The sequence below is a fragment of the Cheilinus undulatus genome, linkage group 2 (assembly GCF_018320785.1).
Source record: "Cheilinus undulatus linkage group 2, ASM1832078v1, whole genome shotgun sequence".
NCBI classification, from domain to species: domain Eukaryota; kingdom Metazoa; phylum Chordata; class Actinopteri; order Labriformes; family Labridae; genus Cheilinus; species Cheilinus undulatus.
In genome coordinates, this window is record NC_054866.1 from 48,617,743 (window position 1) to 48,640,159 (window position 22,417).

The 22,417-nt window shown below is 42.0% G+C and overlaps 1 protein-coding gene across 1 annotated transcript in view; it reads right to left on the bottom strand.

Annotated features, from left to right (window-relative positions):
• The window catches only part of slc8a2b (solute carrier family 8 member 2b), a 255,395-nt gene that overhangs the window by 141,850 nt on the left and 91,128 nt on the right, over positions 1-22,417 (bottom strand). The window contains exon 2 of the mRNA XM_041805899.1: positions 19,498-19,535. The gene's annotated coding sequence lies outside the window, so the exon portion shown is untranslated. The remainder of the gene's footprint in view (positions 1-19,497; positions 19,536-22,417) is intronic.

The following is a 22,417-nucleotide window of genomic DNA, read 5'->3' on the forward strand; positions in this document are numbered from 1 at the left end:
TGTGGAAAAGTGTTTGACTTTTTCAATTTAGGAGCCCTCCCTAGTCCTGAGTTCCCATATCTGTGTTTTTCTGAGCCGCTCAGACTTCCCACATCACCATGGCTGCACCTCAACTGAGAGGAAAGGACAAACAAAATATTAGTGTGTAAAGCTAAGGAGTAACAAAAAAAATCCCTATTCATCTGAGTACAAATGCAAAAGTTGTCTTTTTTAAATGAAATTTACCAATAGCGGTGGTGTTGTTTGATAAAGTTCATGCCAAGGCCAGTCAGTAGAAGAGCAAAAACATCTTCCCCGCCAAGATAATCTTTCAGTGTGAAGAAAACTGCTGCTAATTCTACATGTGAGCTAATAACTTCACTAATGTTGCTAACTTATACCCAAGCAGGTCACAGGTGAGCAGAAACATCTTCTCACCAATGAAAGCTTTCTGTGGACTTCTTTGTGCTTAATTTAGTAAAGAAATGTGGCCCGGGTCTGATAAAACTGCTGCTGTGGCTACATCTGAGCTACTTCCTCTACCAGCAGCTGCTGTATGTACAGGCTCACACCTGTAACTATTTCAAACTCATAGCTAAGCATGCTGGGAGATGGATGAAAAATGTGTCTCCATCATGAGTAATAAAGTTGTGGTTCAGTTCTGCTAAAACTGTTGCTTTACTACAGCTACATCTGAGCTAATTGCTACGCTGGTGGCGGCCATTACTACCAGCTTTCAGTACAACTAAACCCCACCCATAGTTAAAGGCTTGATCTCCTTAAAGGAAGCTGACTGGTCAGGTTTCAGATTGGAGGTTTGCATGATGAATCTGCCTGATGACGGACATGGATTTCTGACAATCCCTCTGCTCTGCTTGTTGACTTCTAGGTCAAAGCCTGAACACCTGGACCTGTTTGGGCCCACTTAAGCCAGGTGTACACTGTGCGATTTTCCTGTGATTCAGCCACGAATTTAGAGTCATATGACTCACTTTGAAGTCCGGCCGACTTTCAGTCGGATCGGGCGTCATTTGTCGTGCTGTGTACAGGGGGTACGACGGCTAACCACAGCCCGACTACGACCCACGACCTTCTCCTGACTGGTTGGGAGGATTTCTGGCACGTTTGATATTTTGGTCGTACAACTCCAGACACTTCACAATGAAAGAAGAAACGTGAACAGAATAAACAACTTTGGGGGATTGTTTTCCTTTGAAAACGGTCAGAGAACGTCCTAAATTATCATGACAAAGGCTGAAATCACTTTCTCATGCACCCCCACTGTGATAAAGGAAATAAATGAGCAGGAGATATTCCTACCCACGGACCTGCAGCTGACACAGAGGGGATGCTGGTTTTGTGTGGGGATAGAGAGAGATAGCGGGAGAGGGAGAGAGAGAGAGAGAGAGAGCGGGAGAGATAGAGAGGGGAGAGAGGGCAAATGACTGGAGACACTTCATCCTGTGTGTGTGAGTCTTCTTAAAAACGAAACTACGCTGGTTTCTGTCACAGTCCGTCCCGACTTCAGTAGCACAGTGTGAGCACTCAGGTCGGGCATGACTGTCGGATTGTACAGTGTGAGCACTCAGGTCGTGTGCGGTGGTCATGCGCCGTAAGCGATTCAGTCGTACAGTATGAGATGACATTCTGCCACATCTGTCGTATGGTCGGCTTGAAATCGCAATGTATACCAGGCTTTAAGAATCATGCATGCTCAGGTTAATAGGTGTACCATTATCATTTGTATTTCCTCCTTATTTAGCCCATACAATGAGAGAGGTTAAGCATTACTGTGATTTTAATAAGCTGTCAGTGTTTGACACACTTCATTGACTTTATACGATGAACACACGCTGGTGTGACGTGACAAATACTGAGACTGAAACACAATCAGAGCAACGGCTCGCTTTTATAAAGCAAACAGATTAACCAACAGAAGACTTGATCCAGTACAAATATTTGACTTTAACATCAGAGTGCCGGCTGTGACCGTACAGAACAAAGATATTTCAAATAAGCTTCCATGTTTTAAAGTTTGAACATGGAGAAGAGTCACGATGGCGTCCAGCTGCAGATTAAACAGATGCTTTACCTCCACAGTTACTGCTCACTGATTTCCCCACAGACTCTACAGGGACTCAGTCGTGCTGAATGAACGGTGACGGCGATTTGTCGGCCACTGCTATCTCTGCAAGTCGTGACGTTTTTGTGTTTTTAGTCAACTATGAGCTTGATAAAGGGGAAATACATTATCCTGCACATGAATCCAATGAAAACCAATGATTATATTAGAATTATGTTGGAAAAGAACAAAGATTCACACAGTGTGCTTTGTTAAACATAAAGCTTGCTTGCAGGGAGGATGGAGGACCAAATAAAGACATCAAAACATCCCAGTGTTTGATCCCTGCAGAGAGAGACTGGGTGTAACCTGGACTGAACCTACAGAATATTTTCTGCTTCATTGCCTGGAGATGTTCTTTGCTTCCTGCTGTTTTCACGTCTGCTGTTTCTTCTTCTGCCTCTTCCTGTTTGTTCTCTTCGCTCCATTATTCATCCAACTAGGAACTCATGTTTTCGCTTAGCTTTACAAGAATTCTCACCTCCAAAAATGTCGTCCTGCTTCTTTTTCAGTCATAAATGTGTGATTCTTCCCCCTGCTGCTTTGTCACACATTTATGTAACGCTACATCACCATTTAGGATAAAATAATAATAATGGAACAGAGACAAAAGCAGCTCTATAATCAGCCGGAGCAGACTGGAGACGGCAGTTATCTCCTCTCTTCTCACTGCAGCCTCATTTCAAGCAGCCATGACTGAGTGGGATGGATTTGTGGTCTTGAAAAGCATGATGTTTCCCATAATCCAATGCTGTATTGTCCAGGATGTGCGTTTGTGTGTTTCAGCTTGAGGTTAGACTGTTTTTAAAAAGCTGCGCAGTTCCTCTGACACAGCGTTGCTTCATTTTTAGTGGTTAATAAAAAAAAAAACATGAGAATGAGCCGTCTCAGGGTCATAAACAAACAGAGCCCTCAGGCAAACAGAATCACATCATAAATCCTCTGATGGCTAAGTGGAACTACAGAATGGGAATATAAGGTCATAGAATAATTTAAGAGGAACCAAATAGAATCCAAATATTAGCTATGAGCATTCACAGCATCAGCAGGGAGAATACACTGATGTAGTCTAAATTAAATCTGAATACACCCTGTTCCAAATTATTATGCAAATGATATTTTTCTCTGATTCCTAAGTAGTCAATGCAAATGACAGTTTAATTTTCAAGTCATCAACCACTAGTGCACATTTTAAATTTTATTGAAAAGCCCTCCCAATGTTGACTACTGTTTTTTTTAAAAAAGAAACTCAAAATGCACTGTTCCAATTTATTAAGCATAACAGAGTTTCCCATGATTCTGGCCAATAACATGACTCTGCCCCCTCCTTGCTTATGTCGCAGCCTTGTTTTTACATAGTGGCCATCCACCAACCATCCACTACTCCTCCATCTGGACCATCCAGGGTTGCACGGCACTCATCAGCAAACAAGACTGTTTGAAAATGAGTCTTCATGTATTTCTGGTCCCACTGCAACCGTTTCTGCTTGTGAGCATTGGTTAGGGGTGGCTGGATAGTAGGTTTATACACCACCGCAGGCCTCTGGAAGATCCTCCACCTTGAGGTTGGTGGGACTCCAGAGGCACCAGCATCTTCAAATACCTGTTTGCTGCTTTGTAATGGCATTTTAGCAGCTGCTCCCTTAATCAGGTTATTTGTCGGGCAGAAACTTTCCTCATTATGCCTTTATCTGCACGAACCCGTCTGTGCTCTGAATCAGCCACAAAAAAATTCGATGATGACAATTATGTTTTCATGAAATATCAAATGTTTTTAATCTTGTCCAAGGCATTGCACTATTTGATGCTTTTCAGCAGCAGAGATCCTTTTTCTTTCCCATATTGCTGAAACCTGTGGCCTGCTTAATAACGTGGAACGTCCTTCTTAAGTAGCTTTCCTTTATTTGGGCTCGCCTGGTAAATTAATCACTAGGTGTCTGAGATTGATTTCAGTGATCCAGAGAGCTCTGAGACACAATACCATCCAGTTTAATTGAAAAAAAAATTTGAATGTTTATGACACTACAAAACAATTTGCATAACAATTTGGAATACAAACAACAACTCAGAATTTGTGGCTGAATCAGATGAAGATGCACAGTGCACACGTGGCTTAAGGGTTGAGCTACACTCGTGTTTTTGCTCATGATGTGTAAATTTAAAATGTTTGATTCACAGTATATGAACACTCAGTGCGTGCAGACACAATGCTGAGAGCATTCGCTCTGCTTTAGAGGCAGGGAGCATGCACTCAATTGCCAAACATGACTAAAGGAGCTCATCTTGATGTGTGGCACAAGGATTGTTTAGTCCTGATTATCTTTTTTTTATGATTAGCTTAAATCATAATCATAACTGAAACTCAGTTTATCACCCAGCACTAGTCACTAAGCTGGACCCTCAAAGTTCAGAGAAAATGTCTTAGCTGAAACATTTTCATTAATTTGTGGGGCAGTAGATTTCTCACTACTAGGGGGCCTTGCCAGAACCATCAAACATCACATCAGGTACTCTGTATTCCAGTAGGAGGGGACGTCCCGGCTCATCCATCAGACTGTCTAATAATGAAACATGACAGATCAGTCACAAAAACACGTGTCAAAGGCGTGTTTTACACCTGTGAACTCTGCTGTGAGTGATCCAGCTGATGAAAATCTATTTTGATGGATATCAGCACTTAGCATTACTTTTCAGTGACCTATGAGGGTGTGACTGCTCTGATTAAAACCTTTCAGTCTGACCTTCTATGACCCACTCTGAATGTTTGTCTGTTCATATTTTATGAATAACACCTGAAGCTAACACCTGGACATGTGATACCTGGACACCGTGTGTTTAATGTCAGGATGTTCAGAGAGAAATAGAGCGAGACGCCACCATCTTTCTCTCCTTCACCCCTTTCTTCTTCTTCTTCTCTGTGTGCATGAGTGTGTATGTGTGAGTGAGGGACATCCATCTCCCAGGGCACCCTCTATAATTACAACGGGTGCTCCTCCCCTCCATGCCCGCTCGTTACGCTGTCTAACAGCGCGTGTGTGCTCATCAAATACCCAAACAGTTCCAACCTCCGCTCTGTGGTAATCACGCTCTACATCAGCTGTCACCTTCTCTGAGCCAAACAAAAGGCTGGAGCTGCTCTGAGTGTGTGTGTTCACTGGAGCCTGCCTCCATTTAGTGATTAACAAGATAAGCTGATACATGATAGAGGAGCCAGTCATGGGACACACACTAACACAAACGTTTTATCAGCATCAGCACTCCGACAGAGGAGGGGGAGTTGAAAACTATTTATGACTACACCTGAGGGGTTTTCTAATATGTATTTTACCTAAGCATTGACAAGTTGTAGAGAAGTTTGTGGGTGTGGATTGGCTGTCAAGTTGCCCCTCCCCTTTGATGGCTTTTATGGCTTTTTGAAAAAAAAAAAGCCATAAAAGAGCCCTCTTGGATGCCCTGTAAGAGGACAAAATTTTAAAAAATGCTCTCCTTTAATGCCCACTCAGTGGTCGACACCTGATAAAGTGCACTCCAGCACACATGTCCAGTAGAGGAGAAAAACGCAAACTAGTGCCATAAGGTCATCAGTATAAATCTCAAGTTCAGTGACATTCTCCTTTATGTATTTTGTGAACTACGGAGCCTAAAAAGTACTCACTCGCTTGGATGTTTTACTCTTTTGTTGGTTTTATATGCCCCCACCCCATGTCTCAAGTGACTGTAGTAAAACGACACCTGTGTCTGGAAGGTGCAGTCACTGGTTAATCAGTATTCCTGGCTACCATTACACCATGAAGACAAAGGCACACTGCAAACCACTTAGAGAAAAGGTTATTGAAAATTATAAGTCAGCAACCTTGCAAGTAGATGGATACACCCGTTTCTGTGTTTCTCACCGGTGAATCCATCTTGCAAAGCTCCCGTCGGAACCATTTGGGCCCGGTTAGAAAGTGACAGGACCAATCAGTGACAAGGGGCAGTAACGCGGGCGCGGCAAAGTTGTAACGTAAGCAAGCAGCAACAAGGGGCCGGTGCAATTATGGAGGAAGACATTAGCATGGATGCTGCTAAAGTGCCAGTTTTATCAGAACTTGATGACATTTCTTTGTTAAAAGAAGAACAAAGAACAGCAGTGAGTTGTTTTCTTTTTGAAAATGATGAAAGTCATGTACTGACATGTCTACAGTCGCCATGATTCATGCTATACAGTTCTCTATGGAGTTTACTCCTTGATAGGGGCGCAGCTTGGTAGCGGCTACATCACATGTTTTGTTGCTCTGATTGGTCCGTAAAGATGTGACAAACAGAACATTGGTCCAATCACCCTCCGAGTTTTTTTTCAAAGGCTCTGCCCTTTCCCATAAGCTGTCTATGAGAGGTTTAACTGATAGTTGTGTGAAACAAATCCATCTGGCGTGCTAGGTTGATAAGTCAGGGGATGAATACAAAACCATTTCCAAGGCTCTTAACATCCACCAGAGTTCAGTTAAATCCATCATCAAGAAATTGAAGGATAATGGCACATGTGTTAATCGGCCTAGATCAGGCCATCCTCACAAACTGAGTGAGTGTGCAAGAAGGAGACTAGTGAGAGAGGCCACCAAGACACCTACGACTACTCTAAAAGAGTTTCAAGCTTCAGCAGCTGAGATGGGAGAGACTCTGCAGACAACAATTGTTGGCTGGGTTCTTCACCAGTCAACTTATATTTAATCCGGACCATAGATTACCAAAAGGCATGTGGGAGATCCCATGGGCACATGGAAGAAAGTTCTCTGATCTGCATATTGGCACTGCACATCACCACAAACACACCATCCCCACTGTGAAGGCTGTGGGTGGCAGCATCATGCTGTGCAAGCCTGATTGAGACCTATCCACACAGACTCAGTGCTGTGATTGGAGCCAAAATTGACTCTACTAAATCTACTGTCGCAAATTTCACAATATGTATTTCTATTTAATTGGCATTACTTTGCAGAATTCTGTTTTCTCAAAAGCCAAAGTACATCAACCATGACTGATTTATAAAATCATTATAAGGATAAAAAAATCAAAGGGGTTGAATGTTTTTTAAAGGAACTGTTTGCTGCCTCACACTTCTGCTCATGTACAGAAACCCTGACTTGACCTGTCATACTTTGTTAATATCAGAGTATCAATGACTGCTACTGTCCAATTTGTTTTTGAATTAATACTGATTAGAGATCAATTTTTTCCAAGTCAGAGCTCATTTTTTACTCATTTTAATAGGAAGGAGCAGATTCAGCTGCTGTTTCTGACAAATAAGAGCTGCGATCATCTCTGCTCATGTCTAAATGCTTTTATTCTGATTAAATGTTTAATGCATGTACACACGTCGTACTCACATCGCTTTACTTCTCCTCTACTGCATTTGGATTTCCTCATCAGAAAAGATGGAAGAAACAGAGCACATATTTGCTTAGTCTGAACTACAGATCCTACGATGTTTGGACAGTTTCTTTGAGATGCAGGAGAGGTTTCGTTTTACAGTAAATCCATGGAGTCTTAGCCACCGACACGCTCCCAAAGCCTCATGGGAGTTTATTTGTTGAATGTTTAAATGGCAAAGAAACTCCAACCACACAGGGAGGTACAGAAGATCTTAACATCCTGACACCTCACCTGTTCAGCCAACTTTATAAAATTCTAAAGGAATACCTGATGGTTTTATTCTCTTATTTTCATTCTTATCACTTCATTCAGACCAAAAAAAAAAAAAAAAGAGAGACGAGCAGAGGATGAGGGGAAAAGAGCTTCTGGGAGCAACTGACTGTACTGTAGAGAGGAATTAGTAGTTTGGAAGGATTCAAAGGGAGAAAAAGAAATAGCTGCAGGACAGAGACAGAGAAAGGGAGAGAGGGAGAGAGGGAGGAGGTGTGGGTCATAAAACATTCAATGAAGAGGAACAGAGGGAGGAGGAAAAGATGAGAAATTGTGGGGGAGTGAGAGAAAAATCACACCAGAGGAGATGAAGACAGGTGAGAGCAAATCATCTGGATAAGAAGTGAGGAGAATCAGGAGGAAGTCACGGAGAAAGAGGAGGAGAGCTGGACAGCAGGGAGGGATGGATGGATGTGAGAGGGAAAGGAGCCAGCGGAGGAGAAGAAAGGGAAGCTGAATAATCAGCCAAGTAGAAGTGACAGAATTATAGACGCTGGAAAGAACAGGGAGGAAGGAAGGAGAGAGAGCTGGTCCTTTTTTAAAACAGTGATCTGATTTAAATTCACAAAGAGTCTGAGAGAGCAGGAGAGCTGCTCCTCTTCACACCTTTAGGTTTTGTTCTCTCAGCTCTGTGGTTGTCAGGAGTGGATTTCTCTCCTTTTCAGGAAAGGTTTTGTCACCTCAACTTTCTAAATCAGGCGCAGATGAAGCTTCAGTTCTTCTCTAATGATACTAAAGTCAGACATTCCCCGATAAAAACAAACACTGATCAGATTTGTCATGATGCACGCAGGTTACATGAGGTTTGGTGCTTTCTAATGAACAAACCCAGAGGAACAGCAGTCTGTGTTTATAGAGCCATGGAGCAGTGAGCAGTTTCTCTGTTGTTGTATTATGTTGGTGGTTCCTGAGATTTTTCAGCCAGGCCCTCATTTTCCAGATGAAAACTTTTCTCCAGGTTCCAAAGAGATGGGAGAACAAGTTTGAGCAGGTTTTGCTCAGCAGGTAGAGCAGGTGCCTGTATACAGAGGCTTGAAAACAGTGTTTGTGTTAGGTGCATGTCTTCCCTCAGTCTCTCTCTCCCCATGGTTCCTGTCTCTCCTCAGCCATCCTATCTTAAACAAACAAACTACAATACATTTACTTATGTTATAAAATGTACACATCCAGTTCAACACCTACTGCCACTGACCACAGGACCAGGATATCAACAGAGAGTACTTTTAAATAAATGACAAATAAGGCCAAATCAGCATAAAGACATTCCTACTGAGTGTGAGTGTTTGGGTGGTGTGTGTGGAGCGTTGTCAGAGCTGAGTGGTGATGAAGACAAACATATCGTCCATCTCTGCTCCTTCCTGACCTTATTAGGAAGTGTTAAGTGAGGGGAAGTCACTGTTAGTGTGGGCGAGACAGAATGAAGGCAGAGAGACAAACTCCACAGAAGAAAACCTGTCGTCTTAAACAACCAGGAACACGAACGCCGCCTCCTCCAGTCATCATCAATTTAATTCTCGTTATGGATCACTGTGTCGCCTCACACAAAAATACGTACACCTTTAACCCCCCCCAAGGGCTCCTCTCAGGAAGCAAATAACTACCCATCAGCCTCAGGCAGCCGCCGCCCCCCACCCTCTGAGTCTCTGTATCCAGGCAGGATCCATTAGAGACGACACACACAGGAGAGGAACCACAGCTGGATTCTGGTCACACACGCCAGCTTCGCTCTGTGGCACACACTCAAACACGGGCTGGTGTTTGAAATAAAACACTGAGGTTTAAGAAGCTGAATCGTCAAAAAACGAGACGATGATGCATTAAAAACCCATTTTACAGCTGAGTGAGTGTGAAAATGTCTGTACTGAACTTTAAAGTCACCATAAAAACTGGTTTAAATCGATCCAAATACACAAAAACACTCTGACTTTTCAGGTAGACGTTTATGTGTCTCTATCTGTTAAATAAAATGCGGCTCCCGAAAAATACAAACTAAAACTGAAAATCTAAAGCAATACAGAGACGAAAGAATGCGATTTAGAAATATTCAAAACACTTTAAAACCACGTTTTCAGCTAAAAAAAAATAGAATAATGGCCTTTAACTGTGTTACTCAATTTGGAATTTTTCTGTCTTTTCCAAAGTAAAAACAATAAATAACATCTTGTTTAAAGCATTTTTTATGAAAAACAAAACAAAGATGCACTTTTAGGTTTTCATGTTTATAGAATCTAAAAGTGATCTGTCCCTGCGCTGCTCATTTGATTTGTCCTGTTTTTTTTTTAAATCAAATTTGATGAAATTATTTTAAATGATGAATCTGTACTTTTTTCAGATTTTCAGCAAATATAATAAAAACATGAAATTACTGATAATTTAAGTTCATGATTATCGGGATAATAAATGTTGAGATGGTTACATCTCTAGTCCAGATCGGTTATGCTGGCAGACTTCTACCCTAAAAGACTGACTGCTAAAATGAGATTAAAAAGTGCTTCAACAAAGTTTTAGTCTAGGGGTGTGTATGCAGTACGGGTGTAACGGTTTTTGTAGTCATCCTGAACCGGGAGGGGGGTTAATACAACAATCACCATATTTACTGTTGATACCATGTTTGCTACCTGCTATTAAACCACTAACAAAGAAGGGGAAGTTTCCAGTCTGACATACGAAAACACACGAGGCAGAGCAGCGAGAGCTCCATGATGCTTTTGTTCCCTCAACTTTGCCTGTAAGGCAGCAGCCGTGATACCTGCTGCCCCTTTCTCTGTCTTTATCTCCGCACGGTTTTTAAAAAGACTTCATACGTGAAAGCAGAAAGGCTCAAATTCATTACCACTGCTAATAGATTTTATGTAGAAGCATAAAACACAAACGTCTCCTCCTGTGTTTGCATGAGCTAGTCTGTGATCCTCACTGACAAACATGAGTCAGGGTTTATAACTACTGCACCGGCGTTTTATTAAAAACAAAGTGACAGCACTCTTTATAAATTCTGAATATGAAAAAGTGTGCTCTAAAAAAAACACACATTTTAATGTGCATTTTATGTTGTCTTCATTTTTTAAAATATTTTTTTAAATCAGAAGTTATAAGGCTGTTTTCTGTGTTGATTTCATTTTGCATGGTTTGTGGTTTTCCACTTTTTGTCTCATGTTTAATATATCACAGGCTGTGCCAACTATTATGATATTTCTAAATAACACTAGATGGAGCAAAGGATTAATGATTTAAATGTATAAGTCCAGCTGCAATGATACCAGGAGTTTTACTTTGACATGGTTCTGGTATAGCATGGAGTCCTAGCCACCCAACATTGGCTTATTTCTTTTTTTTATAGTCCAAGTTTGCTGTCACACTCCCGGCCAGAATTTTCCAGTAACATTTTCAGTGCAGAAATGCTGAAATTTTATTGGTACAATTTACACAGTGTGCAACGGCCTTCCTGAAAATACTGGATTCATTCCGACCTTACACACCTTTGTTATGACACTGATGTAGTACTTTCTAAAGCACTTTTCATTACTTATCCTCTTTCATATGAAGAAGTCACGATGTTTTAAAACACCTGGCATAAAGAAGTACCAAACAATCGACAATTTTAAATCAGTCTTGTATTGACTTGAATGTCTTGGTTAAAATGTTGCCACACTAAATTTGAGCTACATGATTTGGACAATAAGCTTCAAATTCCACATGCTCCATGCTTGTGGGGTTGCCATGTTTGCATCCTTGTCCACTTTGCTTTTCTTAAGTGCAGCGCCCTGGAGCACAGGCCTGAGCATTTTCACTGGTATTTAAATATTGTTCAGACCCAACACTTTAGTCCTTAAAACATACCATTTAAAGTTACAGGAGGAAGAAATGAACACATGTTGGTCCTTAAAAGACACTTTCAAGTACCGAATGATGATGACCATCAGCTGATGTAGGTCTGCCTGTCAAGCCCAACTCAACTGATTTCATATGACTGATATTTATGCCTGATGAATGCAGATTTTTAGAGAAAATATCAGTTGTATATATGAGGAGAACTTTTCAGGTCTGCTGATATGGATGTCATACTGACCGTAGCTTAACAACAGATAACTCACCCCACACTCTGGAGTATTTGTTGCTTTAGAAACTGACCAGATACTTTGTATGTTCTTGTTCCCCTATGGATCGATCTGCTCTACTGGGATAGATGCACGCTGGCAGTGGGATCCCATGAAAGTAGATCCATCCATCCATCCATCCAGCCATCCATCCATCCATCCATCCATCCATCCATCCATTTTCTATACGGCTTATCCTGTTCGGGGTCGAGGGGGGGCTGGAGCCTATACCAGCAGTCATTGGGCGAGAGGCGGGGTACACCCGCCAATCGCAGGGCTGACATATAGAGACAGACAACCAGGCACGCTCACATTCACACCTATGGCCAATTTAGAATCACCAATTAACCTAATAAGCATGTTTTTGGTGGTGTACCCAGAGAGAACCCACGTGTGCACTGGGAGAACATGCTAACTCCACACAGAAAGGCCCTGACCAGGAAGCGAACCAAGGTCCTTTTTGCTGTGAGGCAGCTGCTAACCCCTGTGCCGGCCCCGTAAAAATAGATGTGGTCTGTATCTCCATCAGAGCAGAGCTGAGCTGAGTGATGCTTCTGGCACATTCCAGTGGAGCACCCTGTGGAACCACAGAGTGACTAGAGAGGGATTGTTCCCTCTGAAGTGTGCTCCATGTGTGAATCGCTGTGCAGACTGAGTATGTGGAATTAGAGAGGAAGAGCAACACAGCAATGCATGATCTAACATCTCTGTGAAAGTGATCCTGATTTGCTCCTTCCTCTCTCCAGTCTGTTAAAAGGTGAAATTTTGGACAGAGATCCAATCCTCAGAGCTATGACTAATGCGTCAGGAATTCAAGCTGCTCTCATTGATTTCCCATCTTTTGGATGTAGGGGGGATGTCAGGTGTTTCTAATGGAGGAATATTGATTATGCTTCAATCATTTTTATCCAAAGCTGCTGCTGTGCATCAGTGCGTGTTGTTCAGTGAAGTGACACGCTGTATTGCGGGTTAAGAAGCAGCCGTAAAGAAAGGGAGTGTTGTTTTTGGTCCTTGGAGGTAACTTGGTTATGGGCGGGATCCCTGCCAGCTCACTGATCTGTATTCTGCAAACAGAAGGTCGGGATGTGAGGAAGGAACATGAAAGCCTGGAGCAAACCCACGCCTGGATGATTACAAAGATTTTTGACTGTGCTGCAGGTAGTGACTCAGACGCGCTCTGCATTAACGCTGTGTGTGTCTACATATATATGTCCATGCAGCTCTGAGCATGCTCACAAACCTGAATGAAAAACTAAAATCTAGATAGAAAGGCTGGTCTTTTAATAAAGAAAAGATAAAACCAGACCTTCCTGAATGGTATTGTAGCATCTACTTCTCCTTCTCCTGCTGTGGTCAAACCAAACATTTTATGCGGCTACTTCCATCACATCACCACAACAAAAACCTCCAGAAAAACTTCTAATGACAGTGGTTATCATTCAGCTGTATCCAGAGTGAGACTTTCCGCTAACATCTCAGGTCACAGTCTGACAGTAGAGCTCAGTGAAACATGTCTAAGAACCAGAGACGACGGGTTCATTTGTTAAATTAATACACGCAGCAATGATGGACTAGAGTTGCGATTCATGACCTTATTAATGCTTCAATTTATCTCCTTATTTAATTGGGCTTTATTCAGACTGCCAAAGTATATAACACTGATTTAATGTCCTCTTGGTGTCTGTGAAGGTTGTGGTTAAAAAAAAAGGCTGTGTGACATGATCTCAAGCACCGATATCTGCAGCAGCGCTCACACCTGGAGGCAAAGCGTCAGATCAGGTGTGGGAGCATATCTGGGAGGACTCCTGTTTGATTTTTATTGCACAGTTTTTGTATGGATGGTCTTCAGGCAGCAGTCTTCAGATCCAGTCTAGCCAGTCACAGAGCAGAACTTTGCCTGAAGACAGTTTCATGCTTCCAATGGTGTTGCAAGTGTCCGCACGTCAGACGTGATGTAAAATCTTCGGGCACGCCCCTTGGCAGAGGTCGTGTACGGAGTATTTTTGCCCTTACGTGCACATCTCCAAAATTTTTTAAAACATCCAGCAGATGCAATTTATGAAGACACTGCCCCCTAGCTTTTTGGAGGATATCAAGTTGCAGCGGGGAGGAAGCCATGTTTGTACAAATGCACCAGATGTTTCAGCGCCATGATTCAACGTCAGTTGGTGTCCATGTGGACGTCCATTCATGACAGCATAACACCTTTTTGAGATGGGGGATACAAGAGACCCCTACCAATTTGGTCTGATCCTTGTTTCAGTTTAACCTGACACACTGATTCACATATCCATTGCATCAGATCTGCCGCATATTCCATCTATGAAGAAGCCAATTAGAAGTGTTGGGAGGGCAGAACCTTTGGAAAAAAAAAAAAACTAAGAGGGAGAGGGACAAGACAGTCTGACTGAGGCTCCCGTTTGTTTAATGAATAAACTTTTAAATGACTAATATGTCTATCTTCTTCAGACTTCAACCATCCAATCCACCAACCAAGAGTCAACTGCAGATTAAGCTGTTTGGCAGAGATTTGGCAAATTTTCAAAAACAACTCACATACTTAGCTCTGCTGCTCATCCCACAAATGCATGATCCTTACAAATGTGGCACCATTAAAAAGGGGAATAAACAGGCTCTCTAACAGTATAAGATTCATCACCAAGAGGCATTTTTACAAAAGAATAATCTACTAAACACAACATTCCTTACACAATTGCATTCACAGGATGGGTGATGACTTAAACAGCATGATAACATCTCTTCCATCTACTGTGACCTTGCTAAAACTCAGTACGAAACAAAAAGCATAAAGATAATATGATCTTAAAGATAACTCACTGCAGAGCTGTCTGCATTCAATCATATTCACCGTTCAGGTGTCCCTGCTGTAATGAAGTACCATGTGACTGAACTGTTTCATTATGTGGCTGATGAAATGCAATCACAGAGGGGTTTAATTTACACACCACTAATAAATGCACGCTGTAGAAACACACTAAAGTCATGCTGCTTCTGCGCTGGGCGAGAAACATTTAGTGAAATGTTGCTCTGAGGTAATAACGTATGATAAAATGAGGAACAATGAGAGTAATAAAGAGGAAGTGGAGAGGAACAAGGTCATTCAGCCTCACATAAAAATCATCACTTTGGTGTACATGCAGAGAAAAGGAAGAAATGGGTTGACTCAACATAACTCTGAGAGTAGAGAATCATTCTAAAACACTGTCTCGGGTTAACCCTTCATCCTCTAACATGTGCTGACTCAGACAAATCCCCGTCACCGTTAAATCTCAGAGATGGAGGAGAAAGAGGAGGACAGGGAGGTTAGATACTGACAAGGAGAGCAGGAGGTTAACCTGCTTTATGATCTGAGGGCAGCGGGTCAGTAATCAGACAGAGAAATAGTGGACCACACTGAAATATGAACTGGAGGACAGAGAAGGAAGTGGGAAGGATGGAGACATAAAGAAGTGATGGATGGTGAACAAACAACGGTTTATGCTAACAGGAGTTTCACATTGACAAAGAAGCTAAAAGATGATTGGATTAATGATGACATTTTCAGCTTTTGCATTAATAAGAAGCCTCTTTTTCACTGAAAAGCTCTGAAATTCATAATAAGCACGCCTCAGTTAAAGCTGCACAGCTAACATGTTTCTGCAGCTTCTGGAGGTCCATGAGTTTCCTCCTTTAAATCAGATGGACATACATCCAATTAAATCCACTTTAATTTACATACTTTATCCTTTTACAGTAACTTTGCAAAGCTGTGATTCTGTTTGTCTTTTATTCTTAGAAATACTTTTTAACATGGAAATAAAAGATCCTCTAAACCTTCAACTTCTGTTCAGTTTTCTAAATGAAATGCTCCAATAAGCATGTGCTGGCTTCACCCATGTTTGTTTACATGGGAAATGGTGATTTAGGTTGTGGCCATTGATGTTATCATGAAATGTTTAACATTGTCAAATCCACAAGCATCATATTTTTCTAGTGATGTATGGCACAAGTGATACTTAAACAGATGTAACATCAAGTTAACCTGTTTGTTAATGAGTTAGGAGTTAATCAAAGTTGTGTTTTGATGAACCATGCCCACCTCTGTATATCAGACCAGGGCTTGATGCTAACTTTTTTCCCAAAGACCAAATGTGCTCCTGAGTTGAAAAAGTTAGTAGCACATAAAGAAATTAAGGGGCACAATGAAAATTGATCAAATAATGTGTTTTCCATAATAAACGTAATGCAAATAGACATTGACATGAAAAAGTATTGCAATTTAATTTTGTCTTTAATGTTACTACATTTTGGTACTTTAAATTTACCTTAAATTTGCCAACTTCAGTCAGAGTCGGTCTAAGTGACTAATAGGTTTCATTTTTGCATGTTTTGTATGGTCTGGGGGACTCGGTCCGTTTTGGAACAGAAAGTACAACATTGTTGCACTTTCCTTCGGTTTGGTTTGCATTCACACTGCTCTTGGCTGAACGGACCAAACTGTCTGAACACCTCCAAATCTGCCTGTAAGGGGCGCTGTCGTCACAAACAAACGGCGACCAAGAAGAAAAGCCGGCGTAGAAGAAGACGAAACAGAGTAATCCAGATTCTTCTGCCGGTCTTCCTTCCACATAAACAATGAAAAAACTCAGAATTATGCTGTCTTGGGGTTTCTGCTCTTGCGCTGGGGCATTACGAGCAGCCAGGGGAACGGTGAGCTGTCCAGCATGTCGTTCTTAACATGAGACGAATGAATAAGCATGGGCGACAACGTGTGCTATGGCTACAGTGACACCTTGCGAGGCGTCTCTCCTCCATCTGATTTTTTCATGTGCACATGTGCCCCTAAATATTTTTTACATTTCGCACACACCTATTTTTAGGCACAAATGTGAGTGAAACGGTCACACTGTCGAGCCCTGCAGACTCTGCAGAATATACTCAGGCTCTACTTGTTCTTGAAGAAAAAAACCTCACATTCACTATTCATAACTTAAATATGGTTATACATCAGTGAGACGCAAAGACAAAATGAGAAAAACAGAGAAAATATTGGAAATCAAAGAGCAAAACAGGAGCCAGTGAAAGAGAAAACAAGAAAAACAAACATGGAAAACAACATTAGGAGACAAACACCATAAACATTCAGGTATCAGCCTGTTTGTTATACTGACAAGACCCTGCTCTGCTCTCAATGCTGGGACTTTATATTCATATATATATACAGCCCTGAGGGAGCAACACATAAACACATCATTGACTGAGCACCAGCGAGTCTGAGTGACCCCAGTACACACACTTACACTCATCAGCATCAACACAAACACTCAGCACAGAAAGTGCAAACAGAAATACAAACATTTTAAAGATGGAACTACACCGGGGTTAAAGAAGCAGCAGGTTATTGTGTCAGTCAGTGCATTTACATGCACAATAAAGTCAGTTGGAGCCCTACTTGATTTATTTAGACTCCTGTCACTTAAAAAGGTGTTTCCCTGTCATGCTGAGAGTGATCCCAGAATGCAACTGTAATGAAGGTGACACTAGAGCAGACATTTATGCTGGGATGCAGAAGTGCCTTTGCAGTGCATTTCTCCATCATTGTGAGAAATTTATAAATGAAATCAAAACATCAGTTTTCTGTTAAGTAAAAAAGCCTCATGATGTGACATTTGTATTAAACAGAGTCTTCAATCCAAAACAAGGAGTAATGTCGAGAAGGAGGCTGCACAGTTGAGCAGAGCTGGTCCAAACTCACTGGAAATGTCATGATATAATATCATTACCATAAAGGGCACAAGAAAAAAACATACCGTGATATGATATTCGGGCCATAGGCCATGAAATCTGCCCAAACATCTGCAAAGGCAGCATACTAACACAAAGCTAGAAGCTAAAGACCACAAGATAACTGCATGAAGCCGACACCTAACAGGCAAAGCCCGATTTACATCATCAGCAACAGGTAACAACAAAAACAGAGATAAGCAGGCTTGTGGCAGCATACGGTTGAGAAAATGTTTTAGGGTTGTTCCGATTCAGATACCAGAATCGGAAATACGTCTGATACTGCTTAAAATGCAAGTACAGGTATCGGCGAGTACACGAGTTTATGCACCGATCCGATACCATTTGGTTTAGCTTTCTATTTTGCTTCGTTTAGCCATGCTAAATGTTAGCACTATAAGCCGTAAATCAATTCTTCTTCGCTGTCGGAAAGCACGTCATGCGGACTACCGTTTTTAGAGCAGCGAAGAAGAACCAAAGGACCCACTGCAGCAGCAGAAAATGACGGCTGCATGACAGTTCTTCTCTGAAAGTGATCGTTAAAATGCCTTCCAGACCAGCGCTGTCGTACTCGACAAGAAATGACACAGTTTATGAAAAGTGGAACACACAACATGTTTAACCTTGAAGCAGATGAGCTGCAGCAGAATGCAACACCTGGTGCCACTTCTGTCAGCTAAGAACAGGAAACTGAAGCTACAAACTGGACAATAGAAACGTTGCCTGCTCTGACGAGTCTTGATTTTAGCTGCCACGTTTGGATGGTAGGGTCAGAATTTGGCACAATCAACATGAAAGCAGGATTCATCCTGCCTTTATCTGCTGATTTAATGTCAGACAGTGAGGTAAACTTCTGGTCTCAACTGTAGAAGAAAAAGGCATTAAAAATATTTATATTCAATAAAATTGTATTCCAGCATTAGTCTTGTTTTTTAAGCCATACCTGGTAAATGAGTATCATGTGACACCGCTTATCCAGGATTTATGGAGGCTTTTTAAATTCCTGCCTGCTGCTGAGTTTTCTTTCCTTTTTGCTTGAATTATTCTCTGCTTTTAAGACACAAAAGTACCTTAAGAAACAAGATTTTTTTTATTTTTGCGCTTTAAATGCTTGGCGTGGTTGCAAACAGCTCAAACAGTCTTTCTGGTAGCATTTCTCTATACAGGAATCATTTTTTCCCCCTCGGTGTGTGTCCTATCAACTGCAAAGTACCTCTTGATTTAATCAGCTTCCATTGTATCCTCCTCAGTGTTTATCCACAGCACCAACATCACACACACTCTCGCTCTGTTACTGATGCTTACTGCAGCCCAGATCAGCTGGAACGCTGCGGTAGACTGTTTGGAAACTGCTGATAACTCACTCTCTGACAGCATTACCTACAGGTTTGTGAGTCTAACTTTAAGAGATTTGACTTTGAATGGTTCAGTCGCACTAACATGTTCAGAAGCATTGTAACATTCTAGCTTTAGTGGATCTAACACCGTAAATCAGCCTTTTCAATCTGCATGTAAATGCTGTGAGTAAGTGATTGAGCCTCACTCTCGCTCTCTCAGAGTTTCCTGGCAGAGGATAACAGCAGCGAGGTGTTTAGTATTCAGAGAGTGAAGGAAACAGAGAAGAGAGAGCGAGTTGGCTTCACTCACAAAGCAGCCTCTTTATCACGCTCCGAGACTCTTTTGACTGTGTGTGTTTGGCTGCTTCTCTCCATGAAACATTTGTTCATGCATAAACTAACTGCTCATTACAACTTTGTGTAGTTTTTTTTGTGGTGTGTATTTCTGTTACTGCACCATTTATTCACACACAAAGACACAAAGATGGAGTTTACTCACCCAAACCAAAGTCATGGGGTTGTCGGGGTTCAGCTGCCCTGAAACACAAGACGAAATCCATTTAGAGGAAAATCTACAGCAGATTTCTTTTATCTTTATCTTACTGGACGTGTGAGCATACTGCAGTAAAAAGGTCAGTTCTCAGGTACTGCATTGTACATACACATGTATGTCCTCAGAGATTTCTGCAGCGCTGCAGCACCATCCAATAACAAACCAATCTGGCCTCACAATACAAAACACTCTCAGCTCAATAAAGAACCTACTTTTTTTTTTACTGTAGAATGAATTATATCCACAGCAGCTCGAGAAAACCACGAAGAGAATCAAGAGTCAATGTTTTACTGCAAACACGGAGGGCACAGGAGGTTTGAACTTATTTGTCCTGAGCGATGCATGTGTAATTATTCAGCCTACACCGACAGTGGGAGAGGGAAGGCTCTATGAAGTGAGACGTTTAATCTGTGGAGACATTATTTACCCATGTATCCGCTGTGTGTTCCTTAAAATAGATGAAGTAAAGTTAAAAGAGGATCCTGCCTGCATACATTAAATGTTAAAACAGAGAGCATCCAGCCTTGGAGAGCGTGGGAATCGGAGCGTCTCCACGGGCTGTGGGGGCTGATGAAGGGTGCCAAGAATGCAGCAGTTAATTCACCAACCTGGCGGCCTGTTTCTCTGTCTGTATGCCCATCTTTTTCCTCGTCTGCATGTCTGTTTTTCTGTCCTTCTGTGCCTCTCCCCTCACAGACGTGCCTGCTGTAGTGATGAGAGGGGAACTGTCTTTGGAGAACGAGGCCGTATAGATTGGATTATTGATCAGTGTGCAGAGAAGACAGAGAATAGAGGGTACGCGTGTTTGTGAGCGTGGGTGTGAGAGAGTGATGACAGCGGCAGAGAAAGCAGCAAAAAGGGGTCAGAAAGAGTAGAAAAGACCCCAAGCTGAAGCAGCCAGCTGATGGATGAAAGAGAGCTTTGTAATGAGAGAAATAGATGGATGATGGTGTTTGCACTCACTCTCCAAGATGCATTCAAGTCTATTTCACTGTAGGAGTGAAGCTGAAGCTGGTTGGGTAAAAACTCTTACATCAGACTCCTAACGTTCATGTAAATGTTCTGTATGACTAACACCTGTTGTGTTTTTTCAGTTGTGTTAATGAGCTTTTATTGTCATTATCTTTGCTTCCTGCTTAAAGAAAAATTCCACCATTAACAAGTTCAGACTCGGCCAGGTCCCATTACACCTGTGTGCTGATGTCAGAGAGCTCATTAGTGATTACATAACTAACTCTTCCTGTTACAATAACTTAGAAATGTTTGTCTATATGACCACAGTTAACTGGAGCAATACAAAGTGCAAGATTTAATTGCAGCGAGTGTGCTCACTTTGCAAAGCGTCTCTGTCAGCCTGTCCGGGGCTTTAACTCAAGCTGTGAGCTCTAATGGATCGACTTGTTTTACCTTTAACCCAGCGCTGCAGGGATTCATGTTGACAACAGTTGCCTGTTTGAAGGTGTGTTTAACTGATGACTCACTAGTTTTAAGTCAGTGATGATTCAAAGAAGCAGGATATGGATCCAATCGAGGTTAAAACTCCATAGCCCAGTACACTCACCAGCACCTTCACTAAGTTAAATCAATGATAAACAAGCTATTTCCAGCAGGTTCCTCACACTACATGTCCGTAGTGTCCATAGTGAGTATGCCAGTTTTTGAAACTGGGATATTTTTTCTGCTCTGAGTGCATTTATTTCCCACCTGGGGACAGATTCATTTTCAAATGTAACTGAGTTAAATTGTAGTTATTATTTTACTCAGCTGCTTTTATTGTGAAGGGACACAACAGTTAACATGGTGTTTTCAAGTTAGGTATGGGGGCATACACCAGTCCAGTTCTTTGTGGCGTCAGTCTTGGTCATGTATTGCTCTGGCCTCCTGATGGCCATCATCCAGCCCCATGCCCCACCTCTCTAGGTTCTTCAGGCTGACACCCCCACAATGCACAGGCTTTCTTTGTAGACACAGAAAAGGCAGGACGATCTGCTGTTCCTGCTTGATGCTTTCCATGTAGACTCGTGGAAGGGCAGGGGGATTCTAGGACAGTCATATCTCAAAGGCAAAAATTCCTCGTATAAAGAGAGCCGCTGTGAAAAATCTACTGATGAGTAGCAAACAGGTATTTTTGCTGCTGGTGCCTCTGGAGTAAGAACCTCTGAATGCAGGATCCTCCAGGTGCTAGCTGATGTGTGTAAAGCTGTAACCAATGAAAACAAGGAGAAACAATTGGAGTGGGCTCAGAATTTGTATGAAGACTCATTTTCAAACAGTTTTATTCACTGATGTATGCCGTCCTACACTGCATGGTCCAGATGGATGGAGTTCTGGATGGTTGGTGGACGGCCACCATGTCCCAACAAGGCTGCAACATCAGCAAGGAGGTGGTGGAGTCATATTTTGGGCTGGAATCATAGGATGTGAGTTGGGCGGCCCTTTCAAGGTGCATGACGGTGCCAAAATGACCTCAGCGAAATATGAGGAGTTCTAACTGCCCTTTTCCTGCCATGGTTTAAAAAGAAGAACCATGCCTGGAATAAAATCATTTTCATGCAAGACAATGCACCATCCCAAATGATCCCACTGAGGTCTTGGCTGCTGTGGGCATAAGGGAGAAAAAAATCAGTCATCCCCTCACCTCAACCCTACTGAGAACCTGTGGAGCATCCTTAAAAGGAAGCTCAATGAGGGCAGACAGCAGTTTAACTCAGAACAGCAGCTCTGAGAGGCAATTCTGGAATCCTCAAAGGAAATACAGGCAGAAACTATACATGGAATTACAAGTTCAATGATGAGAGATGTTGAATCATGGTGATGTCAAAAGAGGGCTCCTTTGTTAATATGGAAGTGGATCTGTAAAGCTGTT